Below are 18,223 nucleotides of genomic sequence, written 5' to 3'. Positions count from 1 at the left end.
TGGGCTGAATAGTGAGTATTTTCAATCACCAACATTTAGGATCTTCTCTCCTCTGAGCTTATTTTGTGAAGGGACAGTTGTAATGCCATTTCATCAACCAGTAGGTAATTTCAGGAACAATGGAAAAAAAAAAAAGGTCAGCTTGGGTTATTAAATGGATGGCAGCAGATCAGAAACGTTTTATTAGTTTTGAGTAATACTGTTTTTGTATTGTTGCCCTGGATTTTCTCCCCTGATATCAGAATATACTTCTAGAAAAAAAGCAGCCACGTTGTGCTGCATTTCATTGGATATATTGCAGGGAGTAATGCCACCAAGTCTTCATCGGGGGACCTAGTAAAAATTGAATATGAATAAATATGAGTAAAATGAGAGAGAGAGAGAGAGACAGAGAGAGACAGAGAGAGAGAGACAGAGAGATTAGCTTGATACATGATGCTGAAAAGCAAAAGTTGTAATTAGTTTATATTTTACTTAGGCTCCTGTAAGTACCATAAACCCAGCAATAGAACTATGAGATATTTTTCGGAATTCATTCCGCATTACCAAATTTCTGAAGATGCCCTTGATTCCTTTAAAATGTTAATAAGATATTTGTTTAAATGTTTAACTTGCATAATCCTCCTGGAAAGGGGGGGGGGATAAATTTGCAAAGCATATTTATCTCTTTCATCTACTTTAAATACAGAAATAGTCTAGGGACCAATGTTTTGCTGAATCAACTTTTGTCATATACTAAATCCAATGGCAGTATTTGTAATATTATTTTGTTTTGTGGTTTCATAATCCCCTTGTTAGTAATATGTTTATTTCATCTAATTTTCTTTACACACAACCAGCTGGGATGTAAGAGTGAATATGCATATTTCTAGGTGTTTGTGTGTAAGAGAGAGAATAGGGAGAAAAACAGAGACAGAAACAGATAGAGAAATGGATCAAATGAGTATAACATTTGTAGTTCTGTGTATGCAAAAGCAAAGTTTGGAGCACAGTCATTTTTCTTCTCCTTCAAAACCTAAAAGCAAAGGCATTGTTCTTCCATTTCTACATTTTTGTAGGTATTTTTGCATTATATTATGGATTCATAGCTGGTATCTCATTTACTTTAAAAAAAAATAACCTGCCAGAATTATGAAATAAGTACTTATTTTGCATAACGAAATTTGTTTAAAATGAGTCTTCATCATGTTTTAGCAACAGTTTTAATATGAGAAAGAACATATTTCTTGTTTAAAGACAACAACTCTCAACTGGAATAAGTAGGATTCTATCTTCATGTAGATAACATTTATCTTTGCAAATATAATATTCAATCTAGTGCCACCCTGGCTTTCCAGTCTTACCATTGTATTCCTCACTATGTGCTCTATGTCTCAGACAAACTAGACTTTTGCTCTCTCTCATAAATATTCCATGTTCCTCTGCCACTATGCTTTTTTTCCCATATTATTCCTACCTTCTAGAATATTCTTGCTCGTCCCCATCTTTACCTGTTAAAATCCTACCATACTTCAAGGCTCATCTGAAATGCTATTGCTTCCATGACGTCCTTGCATGATCCCACATTCAGAAATCATTTTTCCTTCTTTGAAATTGGCACAGGACTTTTTCGTTGTACTTTATCTCATGCTCTTCTTCTCTAAAGGTATTTGAGTTTTTGTTATATCTCCTCCCACTAGATTATATGTTCCATGAAGAAAGGGACCAAGCTCTATTTAACTTTAGATCTTTAGCACCAAATATATGGACTCTTTACATGATAAATAATTATTGAATTGAATTATATATCTGTGTATACTGTAATTGTTTCCAACCTGTGGCTTATTTGAAGTTCAATAGGTATAAGTAACAACCCTACAATCACACTATCAATAAGACTTATAGTCTCCCCACACCTCCCCCATGTTTTAACATTTAGCATTCTCTAATAACCAGTAACATGTATATTCTTTCTTCTATTCTTCTAACCCTTTGGGATGATGCTTCCTATTTACTATGCTTATGAATTATGTTTGAATAACCTGTGTCATCTTGTGGATTACTTTAGAGCATTACAAATAATCACAAGGATATCTTATAATTTGACACAAGAATTATACAATCCAGTGTTAATGTATTTCCATTAGTAACTGAGCCAAGTTGAGATGGTCTGTGAGAGTGTAATTACATTTTAATCAAAAAAATTAATCCACTGCTGAAGATTTTTTCTTTTTGTTAAATTAACATTATAGCCTTTATTAATTAGGTAATATTAATGTGAATAGTGCGTAAATTAAATACTAGATAACTTTGATTATGTTGAGTTCAATTCATAGGCTTCCTTTTCCTACAAATCCATGTCCTTAAGTGTTTGACCTACAAAAACATAATTCTGAGGGATAACCTGTACTTTTGTTCTTCACCAAAACACCTCTTTACATGAAATACAAATCTCTTGTCTTTGATTGGAATTCTGTACTTTTATTCAACAAAAGCATTTCAATATATGTTTTTCGATACAAATATTTTACTGGTGTCATATGGTACCGAGACCTGGAACTCTTCTGCCTCTGAAGAATGAAAAATAGGTATGACACAGACAGTAATGGAAAAGCACATGGTAAAAGTGATGAATCTGCAATGTATTAACTAGTGAGGAACCCTGAGGAAGAATAGAGGTAAAAGACATCAGTAAGCTGGAACAGGAAAGACTATCCAGTGGCCATGTAGCAAGAATGAGGGACACTCGTCTTTCTTACTCTGTCTTGCTGGACAGCCAGAGGGTTTCACAAGAGTCTGTTAGGAGAAAATGAGACAAACCTCCATTATGTTGACCCCTCTGGTGAACTTTTGGAAGAACATGAGTGAAGTTTGCACAGAATGATCAGGCATGGGATGAAGTGAAATCTGCATAGTTAGAAGGAACTCCTAAAATGATGAAACAACAAATCCATTTATAATACTGTGAACCATGTTGTACAGTGTGGAAAGAGTGGAAAGAGCAATAAACTTCGGGTAAAACAAGACCTAAGTTTGAATTCCACCCCAGATATTGACTAGCTGTGTGACCAAGGTAAGTCACTTAAATGCTCTGAATCTCAGTTTCCTCATCTTTAAAATGGAGCTAATATTTACACTGCCTATTCCTTTAGTTTGTTGTGAAGAAAAAGGAAGAAGAAATAGTGTTCTCATATGCTGGTGGAATTAATTGAGACAGACTTAATGAGATGTGTGAATTTTGAGGTAGCTTTGGAAGTAGAGGAGGGTCATGAAGAAGTAAAGAGCTTTTGTAGATTGGGAAAACAAGCAATGAAGAGCATGTGAAAATTCATATCTATATCAAGAATATCAACCTTGTGCTATAAAAACATCAAATATCAATCTATTACTCCTGACCAAGGAATAATAGGTGATCTTGGAGTTTTTCTTTGCTAGTCCATTTAGCAAAGAGGAAAGGATTTTTTATTAGATTTAAAAAAAATTTTTGGCATTGTTTTTGGAGAATTCCAAGAGCTTTTGAAATTTGATTTGTATAGTATGTATAATGTTATGTATGCATATATGCACATGTATATATGTATGCAAGTATGTGTGCATTTATACACACATATTTCAGATAAAATCCCTTTCAAAATTATGGAATGCTGTTTCTGTCCTACTATGTCCCACTGAAGTTATTTGGAAATGGATAATATATTTCTAAAAACAAGAAGACAAGCTAGATCCCTGATAACAAGGATTCCTGACCTACTGTCTAATTTTCTTTCTGCTTTAACACTAGAATGGTTTATAATAGTTTTCCCAGATGATCTATCTCCAGTAATTAACTTCTAAATTCAATCTATTAGGAATTTAATATGCAATGTTAGATAAAAACATTCCTTTCTTCTCTATTCTAACATCCTGTGGTTGCCATTTTAATGAAATGAAAATGTAACATATAAACTGGTCAGCATTACATAGAGTTTTATAATTTACCATTCTTGTAAAATGAATTTAAAACACTTACCTTCAGTGAGAGCCTCCATGACTTGAAAACATATGTATTTTGTTTACAAAATACTTGAAGTCACTGGAGTGTTACACTCATTTCTGTGAATCACATTCTGTCAAGGGCATTGATGGATAATCTAGAACATGTTCAGAAAAGAACCACCAGGATTGCAAAGGCCCTTCAGTTCATGCCGTAGAAAGTTTAGTTGAAGGAATTAGCAATGTTTAGCCTGGAGAAAAGAATGCTTGGGGATCCATGATAGTTGCCTTCATATGTTTGAAAGGATGCCCTATAGAAGAGACATTGTAATGACTTGTTCTGCTAGGCCTCAAGGGAAGAACTAAAATCAGTGGGTAAAAGTGTCAAAAAGGTAAGTCTAGAATTGAAGTAAGAAAAAAAGCCCACAACCCCCCATAATGATTAGAGATGTCTAAAAGTACAGGGGGCTTCCTCAGGAACAGTGGACCCCACCTCATTTTAGCTCTTCAACCTAACCAAGGGTGACTATTTGTTAGGTCTCTTACAGGGAAAAAAAATGTTCTTTTTCAAATATGAGGTTAACTAGAAATTAAATGTCACTGGGGCCCCTTTAAATTTTGCAATTCTTTAATTCTATAGGAACAGGGACTTAGTATTTATCAATCTTTTCATACATACCAAAAGAGGTACTTGTCTACTTTTGGCAAAAGATAACCCTTTCCCCTCAGTTAAAAAAATGTAAGAAAGTTTATGTTATGAATGATTTATTGATTGAAAGTACCAGATCAGAATATAAAAATCCAAACTTCCAAAGGATAAATATATTTGGATTTAATAGAAAACATGCACAATAACATATTCTATAGAATGTGGAGCCTGTCACCCAAATTTATGAGCCAGGTATGTAGGTGTCCAGAGATGTAGAATGTTCTCTAGAGCATGAAAATCTGATTCAGCTGCTTGAAATATTTCAGTATATTTATAGTGATAAATGAGTTGTAATCAAATCGACTGCAGTCATAGAACCAAAAGAGACATTATTTTAAAGTGGTACTAAAACTCAAGGAAGAAGAGTCCTGCCATCAGGGGTTACCATTTTTCTAATACTCATTAAAATCAACTCAAGAAGCATCCTCCTTCTCAAAATAATAATAATTAAAAAAAAAACTTGGTCACAACACAGTGACTTTATTCACATATATTTATTTCTAAAAAACATCCTAAATGTGTAGTTAATAATAATAATATATGAATAAATCACTTGAAGATTTACAAAGTACTTCCTTAACAACATCCCTGTGAAGTGGGTAGTCCATTATTCACTTCTTTGTCAACCTCTGACTCATAGAATCCATACTTTCTTTTAACGCAACTCCAGTGCCCCCTCCTCTGTGGTGGCATTCCTGATCTAAGTTATTACCACTCTTTCCTTGAAATGACTTTGCATTACATTGTATATACTTTCTATCTACTTATTTGTACATATGTTGTATCCTTCCAGTAGACTATAAGCTCTGAGGTCAAGAACTATTTTATTTTGATCATTGTATCTCCAGTACCTAGCCCATTGCTTTTAGTATAGTAGGCACTTGATAAATGTTTATTGAACTGAAATGACCTCTCCATTTTGCAGATGAGGAAGCTGAGATTCATATAGCTGAAGTTTCGACTTGTGTAAAATCATGCAGCTAGTAATCATTCAACAAGAGTTTATTAAGTGCCTACTATGTGTCAGGCCAGACTGTGCTAAGCTTTGGGGATAGAAAGACAAAAATGAAATATCCCTGTTCTCAAGAAACTAACATTCTGTTAGGGGAGACAGCATACACATAAATATATAGTAAACATATGCAAAATAAATTAAGGCATTTAGTTGGATGGAGAGGTCGCTAGCACAGGGTAGGGAGTTGGGGTGGTAGAGAAAGTGGATCAGGAAACACATCAGCTAAATTATATCTCACTGATCCTACCTGGACCATGATTCACATTCATACATGGCAGACATCTTAGGACATCTTAACCATCTACCCTTCCTTGCTGCTGACTGCATTTGAAGCAGACCTATCTGGATCAGAGACCATAAGCACAGACCTCCACTCAGAGGCTGAGCTTATTTGGTCAGTGAGGGCAAATTCCCCTCAAGGACTATATCTAACTAATTCCACTTCATATCCCTTCATATCCTGCCCCACCAACAACCTGCTTTCCCCTTCTTGCCCTGAGAACAGTAATAAAATCAATACTATAATTACTTTTGGAAAGGGGATAGCAGTTTTCTGGAGAGCCCTATGATTCTCCAAACTAAAACTCCTTTCCTTGGCCACAATCCCCTTAAAGATATTATTTACCTATAGTAGAATTTAAATTCTGAGAGGAAAGACTGTTTTCCTTTTGATTTTTCATCACCAATGTGTAATACAATGCCTGGTACATAGTAGGTGTCTAAAAATGTCTCTTAATTCATGCAAGCATTCATATAAAAGATTCTACTTAAGTAGTTTTGAAGGAAAAGAGGGATTTTAAGAGGTAGGAGGGACTTGGTGAGATGGAACTGCATTTCAGGTATGGAATATAGTCAGTACAAAGGTACAGAGATGGGAAAGGAAGCATTGTATACAAATAATAGCAGGAAAGCAAGTTGGGCTTTACTGTACAGTGTGGAAATGGAGGTAATGTATAATAATAAAGTTGGAAAGATGGTTTGGAGCAAAATCTTTAAAAACCAGACAGAGGAGTTTGTATAGTAAGGGGGAATTTGAATAGGGTATTGACATGGTAAGACTTGCAGTTTAGGAAAATCACTATCAGTTCTGTGTAGGATGGATTCAAATGAGGAGAAGCTTGAAACAAGAAGCACGGTAAGGAAGCTATTATGACAGTCCAGAGGGCCTGAAGTAGAGAGGAGATATTACTGAACTCTCCTGGACTTTCTCTACAATGTCCCCAGAAACATCTTCACTCTGGCAGCTCACTCTAACCCTGGACTTCACACAGTCCCTCTGTATGTGTACCCTCTGCCCCTGCGGCCTCTCTCTCTCTCTCTGATTGGCTGGTTTCTCCCAGAATGTCCAATTTAAGGATCATGTCCAAATCAACCATTTTTTCATTCCTCTGTAGATGCCACTCTTAGCTCCCTTACTTTCTCTACAATGCCACCGAGTATCTTCAGCTCTTGTTCCACTCTTTGTTTCTGAGTTTCCCCATTTGAGTGTAAACTCCTTGGTGGCAGGAATTGCTTGTATTTGTATTCTCAGTGCTCAGAACAGTGCAAGGCTCATAAAAAGCTCTTGATAGATGATTGTTGACTTGACTTAGGTGTGAAAGAAACTGTGGAGGTAGAAATGGGAAGATTTGGCAACTAATTGGGTATGTGAATTGAGGTAGAGTGAAAAGTCAAGGATAAAATGAAGGTAGTAAACCCAATTTACTGGAAGAATAGTAGTTTTCTAGACAAAAAGAAAAAAAGGAGCTAGAAAGAGGAATGGATTTGGAGGGAAAGATAGAGTTCTATTTCAGATAGGTTGAATTTGAAAAGTCTATGAGATATCCAGTTTTAAATATCTAATAGATAGAGGGAAATGCAAGACTAAAGCTCAGAAGAGAGATTAGGGGTAAAGATAGAGATTTGGAGAGTAATCTAAATAACAATCATAATTAGACACATGGGATTTGATGAGGTCACAGAGTGAGAAAATGTAGAGAGAATATAAGAAGGCCCAGCATAGAGATGTGGGTTCACCCACAGCTAGGGGGTTGATATAGATGATAGATACATAAAGGAAACTAAGAAAAAAGTTAAGGTGAAATAGAAAAAGATTTGAAAGAAAGCCATGTAATGAAGACTCAAAGACAAGAGAGTGTAATCAACAGGGTCACATGATTCAGAGAGGATGAGAAGGATGAAAACTGAGAAAAGGCCATCAATAGATCATTGGTAACTACAGGGAGAGAGCAGTTTCAATTGAGTGAAGATGCTGGAGGCCAGGATACAAAGGGTTGAGAAGAAATAAAGGGAACAGGTGTAAAGAGCTTTTTCTAGGAGTTTGGTTGTGAAAGGAAGGAGTAGTATGGAGGCTAATAGCTGGAGGGAATAGTGAGCAGTGGAGCCAGAACTTGAACCCAGTGAATAGAATTTAGAAATAGAAGAGGGGGCAGCTAAGTGGCGCAGTGGATAGAGCAGCAGCCATAGAGTCAGGAGGAGCTGAGTTCAAATGTGGCCTCAAACTCTTGACACTTACTAACTGTATGACCCCCAGCAAGTCACTTAACCCCAATTGCCTCACCAAAAAGAAAAGAAAAAGAAATAGAAGGGACCCTGGAGATCATGCGGCACTTGTTTTTAAAAGGAGAAAAGTAGGGCCCAGGTATTACTGATGAATTTGGCTCTTTCAGCCAAGGATCATTTCTTGCCACTTATCCATGGTACAGTGTTCTGTAGAGAGTGACCACTCAATATTGATTTATTCCTTTTCTATATCAATCTCCTTTTTTGAGTTGATTGTTTAGGAGTAGGTAATGTATTATAGACAAGAGCTTTGAAAAATGACCTTTATATGGAACAAGTCTAATATTTGGGGATTTTTTCCCTTTTTATTTCAGTCTCTGCCTCCAGAATTTCACCCATCATGCCCAAAATGCTTATGAGGAAATAATTCTCTAAGATATTTGATGATAAAAGTTCTATAAGCAGGTAGCTTTATAAATCAGAGGAGCAAACTTCAAAACCATATGAAATGTGTTGCTACTAATTCAAATGATGGGCATGGCTTATTTTTTCTTTCTTATTCTTTCACCATGATTTTTGTGGGGTATGATCTCAGCCGAGTGTTCTAGTACGCTGTCAGTGGGCAAGAGTCCAAAGGAAAATGATCAGAATCTTAGATCTACACAAAAACAGTATGGTGCACTTCCCAGCATTATGTTTTGCCCCAAAGACATATAACTGACAGAGTGACACAGTTATAAACATGATCTCCAGTAATGTTACCAGAATTGAAAAACCTAGAGTCTTTATAGGCATTTGTAAGTGGTTTTCATGGGCATAGTTCTAATGACAATGAAATCTGTAGAGCACAAGTGCCTACTGAAATAAATTTCTGCTCTCCTCTTACTCCTTCATTTAATCAGCAAAGTGTGTCTGCAAGTGGTAGAAAATGCCTTAAGAATCCCAGAAAAAGAAAAATATAACTTTCTTCAATTTAATCAAGAAATAAAGCAAAGTGAATATTTTAGTAGCACTAGTTTGCCTGAAAGTTAGTTTTGATAGGAAAATATACCAAGAATTTCATACTATTTAAATTTCACAGTATCTTTCCAAAATCTATATAAAAATCAAAGTTTTAATCTATTCCTAATTAACTTCCCAATATACCTGAATGGATTCAATTGGTTCTATAATTTTTGGTTTATTTAAAAGTGTATAACTAACTAATGGCTAGAATGTCAGGTCACCAGTGGAGGCACTGACTGTCCACTAAATAGGAGATTCTAAAAGCATATAATGAGAAATGACCAGAGTGTTATACCTTCAGAATTACTCTCTGGGTACTGATAAATAATAGTCACTAATTAAAATAATTATTTTATCCATCTCTAATCTCAAAATATGAGTATAAACAAGGTAGGAATTCATAGAAGTAATTAAAAATCACCACTGGGACAAATCACTGCTCCAAGTAGTCTTTTCCATATCAACATGCATTTTTAGAACATATTTTTAAATGATTTGAATAAAACATTTCAAATCATTACCTTTTTGAAAACTCCATTCCTAACCTGAAGCCTGTTTTCTACAAGCCCAAGTACACTATTGGTATTCAATAAATAATAACATTGAATTCTCCTTGTTCATCATAATGATCTCCCTGCTGATTGATATGCCTCTGATTATTGTCATTACACACTGATCATTTCTTTCCTTCAGAACATATTTCCATTCTTTGTAAATCAAATGATAATGGATAATAAGAGCTTCTTCACAGCCTTATCCTCCTCACCTATTTTCCTTGCAGGCAGATTTTTCTCCGATCATTCTACTCCACACACCACAGCCTTTTTGAAAGAGTAACCTCTGCCTAAAAAAGCTTTCACTCCCCCAGAACCTCTAGTTGTCAATTTTTCTACACAGAGCTCTGCAACTGTGATAATTATTTGAAGTTGATGGGATAATATGACTTACCCATGGATCCAAGAATTCCAAACAGGCCACTAAATTCTTACAGCTGCATCAGATTGTCCCACAGGCTATAGTTGCCTTATTATCTGACTATATGGGAAAGAAACACTCCAGGTTAATAGATTTGGGATTCATAGTTTTTCATATTTGTAGTGACCACTGACAATGACACATGGGCACAACTGTCTATTTCTTTTTCCTCTTCCAACTCAACACCACTGTCCCTGTTCTGACTACACTAAAATTGTTAGGTGTTCCTACTCCTTCCAATGCAAATAGCCTTCAGACCTACAAAATGGGGGGATCTTATCTATAATATATTTAGACTCTGTGTTTTTATTTCACATAATCATATCCCTAAGATAAGGTCATTTCTTTAGCCATGAAAGATATAGATGAGATTAATAAATGGGCAATGAATTTCCCTCAATTGTCAAAGGAATATCACAGAATCAGGGCTGACACCCCACCTGCAATTCTGTTTTGAAATGGTTTACAGTTATGTTTGCTGATCTTAGGAACTCTCAAGGACTCACCTAAATCAACCTTATCGTTAAGAAGATTAGAGTCAAGGACTGAGTTCTCCATATGCCCAAATGCCTTCTGGGACACCTAAGGGAAGAGCCCTATACCACAAGTCAGGAGCCATGGACTTCAGTGCTGGCTATGACATTAGCTACTGAGCCCCACTGTCCTCCAGTGTGTGATGAGATTGCTAGTCTCTGAAATCCCTCCATCTCTGATACCCAATCATATACATATATATATATATATATATATACATACATACATACATACATACATATATATATACATATATATATATGTATTATTCTGCTTTGACGTGACTAGGAAGATATTGGAATGTTTTTCAACACACCATTTGGTCTGACTACACAATCGAAAACAAATATTTTGGGCTGAAACCTGCCCTTATTATGACAAAGCAGGCACATTTAAAGCAAACATTTTGGCGAGTTTAACAATCCAACTCAGTCATTAAGATGCTGTTATATATAACCATATGCACTGTGATTTTCCTTGCCAGAACAATATATTTTCTTAACAGTCACATAGATATGGCCCATGTGGGTGTATGTCTATGCTATCATTCGTTTTGCAATCTAAGTTCCACAAACTTGTAGGATTTTATTATAGTTCTATGTATACTGTAAAATTAATGACGTTCTCTGTGGTAACAATGCCAGGATCAGGGATTTGTAGGGAAAAGCAAGCAGAAATCATGATTAATTACTGTTACATGTATACACACAGAGATACACATATATCTGAGAGGCATCATCAGATGATAACAGATAGAGGTGTGGTCTTCAAATCAGGAACATCTGGGTTCAAGTTCTCACTTTGCCACAGATTAGCTGTGGCTCACTGGAAAGTTACGTAAACTCTCAGTATACCAGTTACTCTCTAAAAGTATCAGCTAAATACTGAACAAAGTAGTTTTCTCTGCCAGTAGAGAGACTTTCCTACAATGACAAAATCAAAGGTCTTGAACAAAACAAACATACATAAAAAAATCCAATTCTATCCACCAGACCTTATATGTATTAGTAGTAGATAAACTACCTTCTCATTTCAATAGATAAAATTAATATAAAAGGCACATTCCCTAAACTCAAGAAGCTCTTAATTTAAAGCTGACGATAGAGGAGACTCTTATAGCACACCCTGCACATAGTTCAAGACATTTTACCATTTAATCTGGTATACAAACATGTTCTATAACAAACAAATATATTTACTGGAAAAAATGATGGGCTATAAAAATGTTTAATCCCATCTGTGAGATGTATGTAACATCTTTGTAGAATTCACGATGTGGAAATCAGATAATTTGAAGATTTGCCAAGAACAACAGCTAAAAAACAATAGAGACAAAGAAGAGGTTTAAGTGAAGAAAGCTAAAGGGAATTTAGGCAGTTTAGCTGGGAAAGGTGAAGATAGCATTAATGGCTTTCCAGTACATGAATTTATGGTAAATCTCAAGAGTACACAAATAGCAAAATAAAACAAATAGAATGAGATAAATGGCTGTCTCCTATTTTCCCTTTATTTTCCTTTCAAAATGCAAAAATGAAAGTTTTGAATACTACCAGTCATTGCAAAATAATTGCTCATTTTTATCATGAAAATTTAGTCTCAGTCCATCTACGCAAAAATATAATTAATATTTATATAGCATTTTATGGTTATAAAGGCCTTTATACGTAGCGTATATAAATATATGAAGCATATAGTATATAAATATTATATACACATATGTTTATAATCTCATTTGTTTTACACAACTGCTCTGTAAGGTACACAGGACAGGAATAGTCATTGCTATCCTACTAATGAGGAAACTAGGGCCCAGAGAAATTTAGTGACTGACCTATTAAGGTCTCCAATCTTATAAGCTTGGAGTAGTAGTGAAATCTTCAAGCTCCAAGTCTGGTCCTCCTTGAACTCCACTGCTACCACCCGCTACCATGGCTCTTATACGTGTGCTGCTGAATGAAGCTGGAGAAAATCAGTATGGATTTTCAGAAATCTGTATGGATTAGCCACTACAAATTAATGTTACATAAATCCTTTTTATGCCTCCCTAATTAACTCACTATCCCACTTATCATAGCAGCTCTTCCGAATCTTTTCAACCTGCCTCAGACTACCCAGAGTTCCCCTTATCCCAATTCTCTTGGCTGAGAACTACGTATCATATTTTACTGGAAAAAAAAAATTGAGGCCATTTAACAAGAGCTCTCTCTTCTTCTTTCCTCTCCTTCTTACAGCATTTTCATACCTTCTGCCACTGTCTGCCCCTTTGCCACTGTCTCACATTATGAGGTGGCCCTTCTCCTTGCCAAGGAAGACTCACAACATGCAAGTGATTTCATTCCATCTATCCCAGCTTTTCTAGCAAATTGCCTCCTCTTCCATCCCCACTCTTTCACTTGCTGTCAATCTCTCCCTGTCTGCTGGATATTTACCAACTACTTATGAACATGCCCATGTTGCCACCATTCTCAAAAACCCCTCACTGATCTGTCCATCCTCTATAGCTTTTGTCTCATATTTCTCTTCCCTTTTGTGCCTAACCTTCTGGAGAAGGCTATCTACAATAGATGCCTCCACCTCTTCTCATTTCACTCGCTTCTGAATAATGTAACAATCTGGATTCCAACTTCATCATTCAACTGAAACCGCTTTCTCCAAAACTACCAGTGTTGCCTTAATTGCTGAATCTAATACCCTTTTCCCAGTATTCATTCTTTTTTAAAATGTAAATATATTTCTTTTTTTCTATTTACATGTAAAGATAATTTTCAATATTCATTTTTATAAGATTTTGAGTTCCAATTTTCCCCCTACTTTCTTTTCCTCCCTCCTCCACAAGATGGCAAGCAATCTGATATAGGTTATACATGTGCAATCACGTAAAACTTATTTCCACATTAGTCAGGTTGTGACAGAAGAAACAGAACAGAAGGAGAAAAAAACATGAAAAAAATAAAGAAAGTGAAAACAGTATGCTTCAATTTGCATTCAGACTCCATCAGTTCTTTCTCTGTATATGGATAGCATTTTCCATCATGACTCTTTAGAACTATCTTGTATCACTGTATTGCTGAGGAGATCTAAGTCAATCATAGTTTATCATAGCAGAATGTTGCATTTACTGTGTACAATGTTCTTCTGGTTCTGCTCACTTCACTCAGCATCAGTTCATGTAAGTCCTTCCAGGTTTTTCTGAAATCAATCTGCTCATCATTTCATATAGCAGTATAGTATTCCATTGAATTAATATGCAACAACTTGTTCAGCCATTCCCCAATTGATGGGCATTCCCTCAATTTCCAATTCTTTGCCACCACAAAAAGAGCTGCTATAAATATTTTTGTACATGTAGGTCCTTTTCCCTTTTTTTATGATATCTTTGGGATACAGACCTAGATGTGGTATTGCTGGATCAAAGGGTATGCACAGTTTTGTAGCCTTTTGGGTATAGTTCCAAACTGCTCTCCAGGACAAGTGGATCAGTTCACAATTCTACCAAGAATACATTAGTGTCCCAATTTTCCCGCATCTTCTCCAACATTTATCATTTTCTTTTTCAGTCATATTAGTCAATCTGATAGGTGTGAAGTGGAGCCTCAGAGTTCTTTTAATTTCCATTTCTCTAATCAATAGTGATTTAGAGCATTTTTTTTCATTTAACTATAGATAGTTTTGATTTATTCATCTGAAAACTGCCTGTTCATATCCTTTCACCATTTTTCAATTGAGGAATGACTTGTATTCTTAAAAATTTGACTCAGTTCTCTATGTATTTGAGAAATGAGGCTTTTATCAGAGATACTTGCTGTAAAAATTCTTTCTGCTTTCCTTCTAATCTTGGCTGCTTTGGTTTTGCTTGTGCAAAACTTCTAATTTAATATAATCAAAATTATCTATTTTGCATTTCATAATGCTATCTATTTCTTGTTTGGTCGTAAATTCTTCCCTTCTCCATAGATCTGACAGATAAACTATTTCTTGTTCTCCTAATTTGATTATGGTGTCACCCTTTATCACTAAATCATGTACCCATTTTGACCTTATCTTGGTATACGGTGTAAAATGTTGGTCCATAGTCTTCATCCTTCTTGACCTCTCTACAGCCTTTGACCCTCTAAATAACCCTTTTCTGTCTCACCCTCTTCTCTCTAGAGACACCATTCACTCCTAGTTCTCCTCCTTACATATCTGACCATTCCTCAGTCTCCTTTGCTGAGTCTTCAGCCAGGTGATGCCCACTAATCATGAGTATCCCCCAATGTTCTGACCTGAACCTTCTTATCTTCTCCTTCTACTATTTCCCTTGGTGATCTCATTAGTTTGCATGGATTCAATTATCATCTGTATGCTGATGATTCTCAAATCTGCCTATCCTGCCCTAACCTCTCTGCTGATCTCCATTCTTGAATCTCCAACTGTCTTTCAGACTTCTTGAACTTCATGTCCTATAGTCATCTTAAACTCAAGATGCCCAAAATTGAACTCATTATCTTTCCACCAAAACTCTCTGCTCATCTAACCTTCTCTATTACTGTTGATGATACGACCATCCTTCCAGGTACTCAGGCTAGAAATCTAGTTGTCATCCTCAAATCTTCACTCTGTGTTACACAGACCCATATCTAATCTGTTACCAAAGTCTGTCAATTTTGCATTCATAACATTTCTCATGTTTACTACCTTCTGTCCTCTTACAGAGCCACCACCTTGATGTAAAGTCCACATCACCTGACACCTGGACCATTGCAATAGCCTGCTGATTGTTCTCCCCACCACAGGACCGTTCCTACTGCCTGTGAACATGCCCATGTTTCCTCCATTTCTCCCCTAAGCTGTCAAAGTTCTTTTCCTAAAGTGCTGGTCTGACCATGTTTCCCCTGTACTCAATAAACTCCACTGGTTCCCCATCACCTCCATGATCAAATATAAAATCCTCTGTTTGGCATTCAACTCCCTTCATAACCTGATCCACCCTTACTTCTAGTCTTCTTACACATATAGCCCTTCCCCCTCATTCCCACGATATACTCTGCAATCCAGTAACAATCCAGTGATGTTCCTTGAACAGGACATTCCATATTCTTACTCTTTGCAATGTCATTGATTGTCTGCCATTCCTGGAATATTCTCCCTCCTCATCTCTACCTCCTGGCTTCCTTCACATCCAAACAAAAATCCCACCTTCTACAAGGGGCCTTTCCCAATCCCTCTTTGTGCTTCTAGTGATTTCTGCCTGTTGATTATTTAAAATTTACCCTGCCTGTGGTTTGTTTGCACATAGTTATTTGCATATTATCTTCCCCAATAGACTGTATAGTCCTTCAGAGAAAGGACTCACTTTTACCTTTCTTTGTGTGCCTAACACTAAGGCCCTGGCACATAGTAGGCATTTACTAAAAGTCTATTGATTGCAGAGTATTATCTATTAGCTATAGAATTTTGTGCAAAAAAATCAACATATGTAGAAGTTAAGGCTTAGAGAATTTGGATGCAATTTAGTAACACAGAGAATGAATGCCTTACTATACAGAACTGTCAAGTTTTCAGGCATGTGTTTCAGTAAATGTGTTACCCCGTTACTTCATGTGTTTGCTATGGGTTTGGACAAATGTATTCCTCCATTGTTAATTTCCTATTACATTATGAGTCATTTTAACTCTTTTCTGTGTATTTTTTGCATTTCAGCCAATATCAGCCCTTTTATTTTTGAAAGCCACCACAAATTGCTAAGAAAAAAAAGAGTAAGAACTGAGCAATCAGTTTCATGCTCTCCATGTACAATATCGGAAAGTGAAATTTATTTTTAAAAGAGAAGAGTAAATTATTAATCCACTTATGTTCACTTGAATTGCCATTGCTGCTTTTCCTTTAGATTTTAAAGTTACGATGATGTCAAAAAAAAGAATAACTTTGACTTTCTATTTTGTAATTTTCCATTTTTTTTTGCACATTACTAACAATGCATATCCAAAATCATTGCTTTTCCTTTAATTTCTGGATTTAGAGATTTTTCTATTCTTTTTTACATTTTTTTTAAATTTTGAACTTAAATACAAAATAAGAAAAGAAAAAAACTGACATTACATAGCAGAACATAGGAAAGGATTTAATATAAAATAATAAATTTCCATTTCAAGAAAGCCTGTATAGTAAATACTACTCATTGTATTCAAAGCTGTCTATCTTGTAGGTTTTCTTTTGTTCTTTGCTATGTACTACTTACTTTATTTTTCCCTCCCCCCCAAAAGAAGGCTACAATTAAGCACAGATATATATGTGTACATATACACACATGTAGACATATACATATATACACATGTCTACATACATATATACACATACATACATATTTATAATCATACATACATATACATATACACTAATACACATATGAGAGTCTGTAACTTACTTATCTCCACCTATCATCTGTTTCTCTGAAGGTAGACAGCATCCTCCTTCATAAGTCCAAATCTTTCCATGCTTTTCTAATTCAACTAGCTCATCATTTCTTGCACCACAGCAATATTCCAACCCAATCACATTCTAAATGAGAGATTGTCTCAACAATGGTCTCACCTTATAATATAGTTTAAGGTCTGATACTACTAAATCTGTTTCCTTTACATCTTTCTTCTCCTGGTCTCTTTGAAGTTTGTGACCCATTGTTCTTCCAAATAAACTTTATTATATTTTAACTCAGATAATTTTTAATAATTTAATTGGGATGGCATTATATAAATAGATTAGTTAGGTAAATTTGTCATTTTTATATTGATTTTTCCTATACATAAACAGTAAATACTACTTCAATTATTTAGATCTTACTTTATTTGTAAAAAAAGTATTTTATGTTTATGTTTATATAGTTCCTATGTCTGTTTTGGCAAGCATACTTTCAGATGTTTTATACCATCTACTTATTTTAAATGGTCTAAAACAATATTGAATAGTATGACTGACATATTTTTTTTTGATTAAATCTATTTTAGCTTTAACTTTATCTGAGATCATAATTACTACCCCTGCTTTTTTTTACATAATAAATTCTACTCCTGACCCTTTTTTTTAATGTTTGTGTGTCTCTCTCATTTTTATAGCATTTCCTGAAAGAATACATTTTAATCTGCTACCAGTTTCCACCCTATAGGTAAATTCATCCCATCCACATTCTAAGCTATAATTACTTGTTTTATATTTCCCTCCTTCCTATTGTCCCTCAGTGTCCTTCTCACCCTATTCCTATCCCTTCTCTCTCCTCTACTTTACTTCTCCCCTTTGCCTTGCCCTCTTGTTCCTTTACCTATCCATCCTTCCAAGAATCCCTCATCCTCTCCCCCAACCTGTCCCCTCACCTTCTTGTTTCTTTCTGAATTTAGAAGATTTTTATATTCTTCTAGATATAAATGTTGTTATTTCTTTAACCCATTCCCTATGAAAGTAAGGTTTCTGCACTACCTGCCCTCCCTATTACTAACTTCTTCTGTATTTTTTTTTCCTTTTTTTTGCCTCAGTTGTATGACGTAATTGCTTCTTTT

General features: G+C 35.4%; 1 protein-coding gene across 2 annotated transcripts in view; it reads left to right on the top strand.

The window, feature by feature from the left end:
- SPAG16 (sperm associated antigen 16) overlaps nt 1-18,223 on the top strand; it is a 1,197,624-nt gene that overhangs the window by 1,015,568 nt on the left and 163,833 nt on the right. The gene's annotated exons all lie outside the window — the stretch shown is intronic.

This window comes from Vombatus ursinus, unplaced genomic scaffold, assembly GCF_900497805.2.
Source record: "Vombatus ursinus unplaced genomic scaffold, bare-nosed wombat genome assembly UNPS02014802.1, whole genome shotgun sequence".
In the NCBI taxonomy this organism is placed as follows: domain Eukaryota; kingdom Metazoa; phylum Chordata; class Mammalia; order Diprotodontia; family Vombatidae; genus Vombatus; species Vombatus ursinus.
This window is presented reverse-complemented; position numbering and strand designations above follow the sequence as displayed.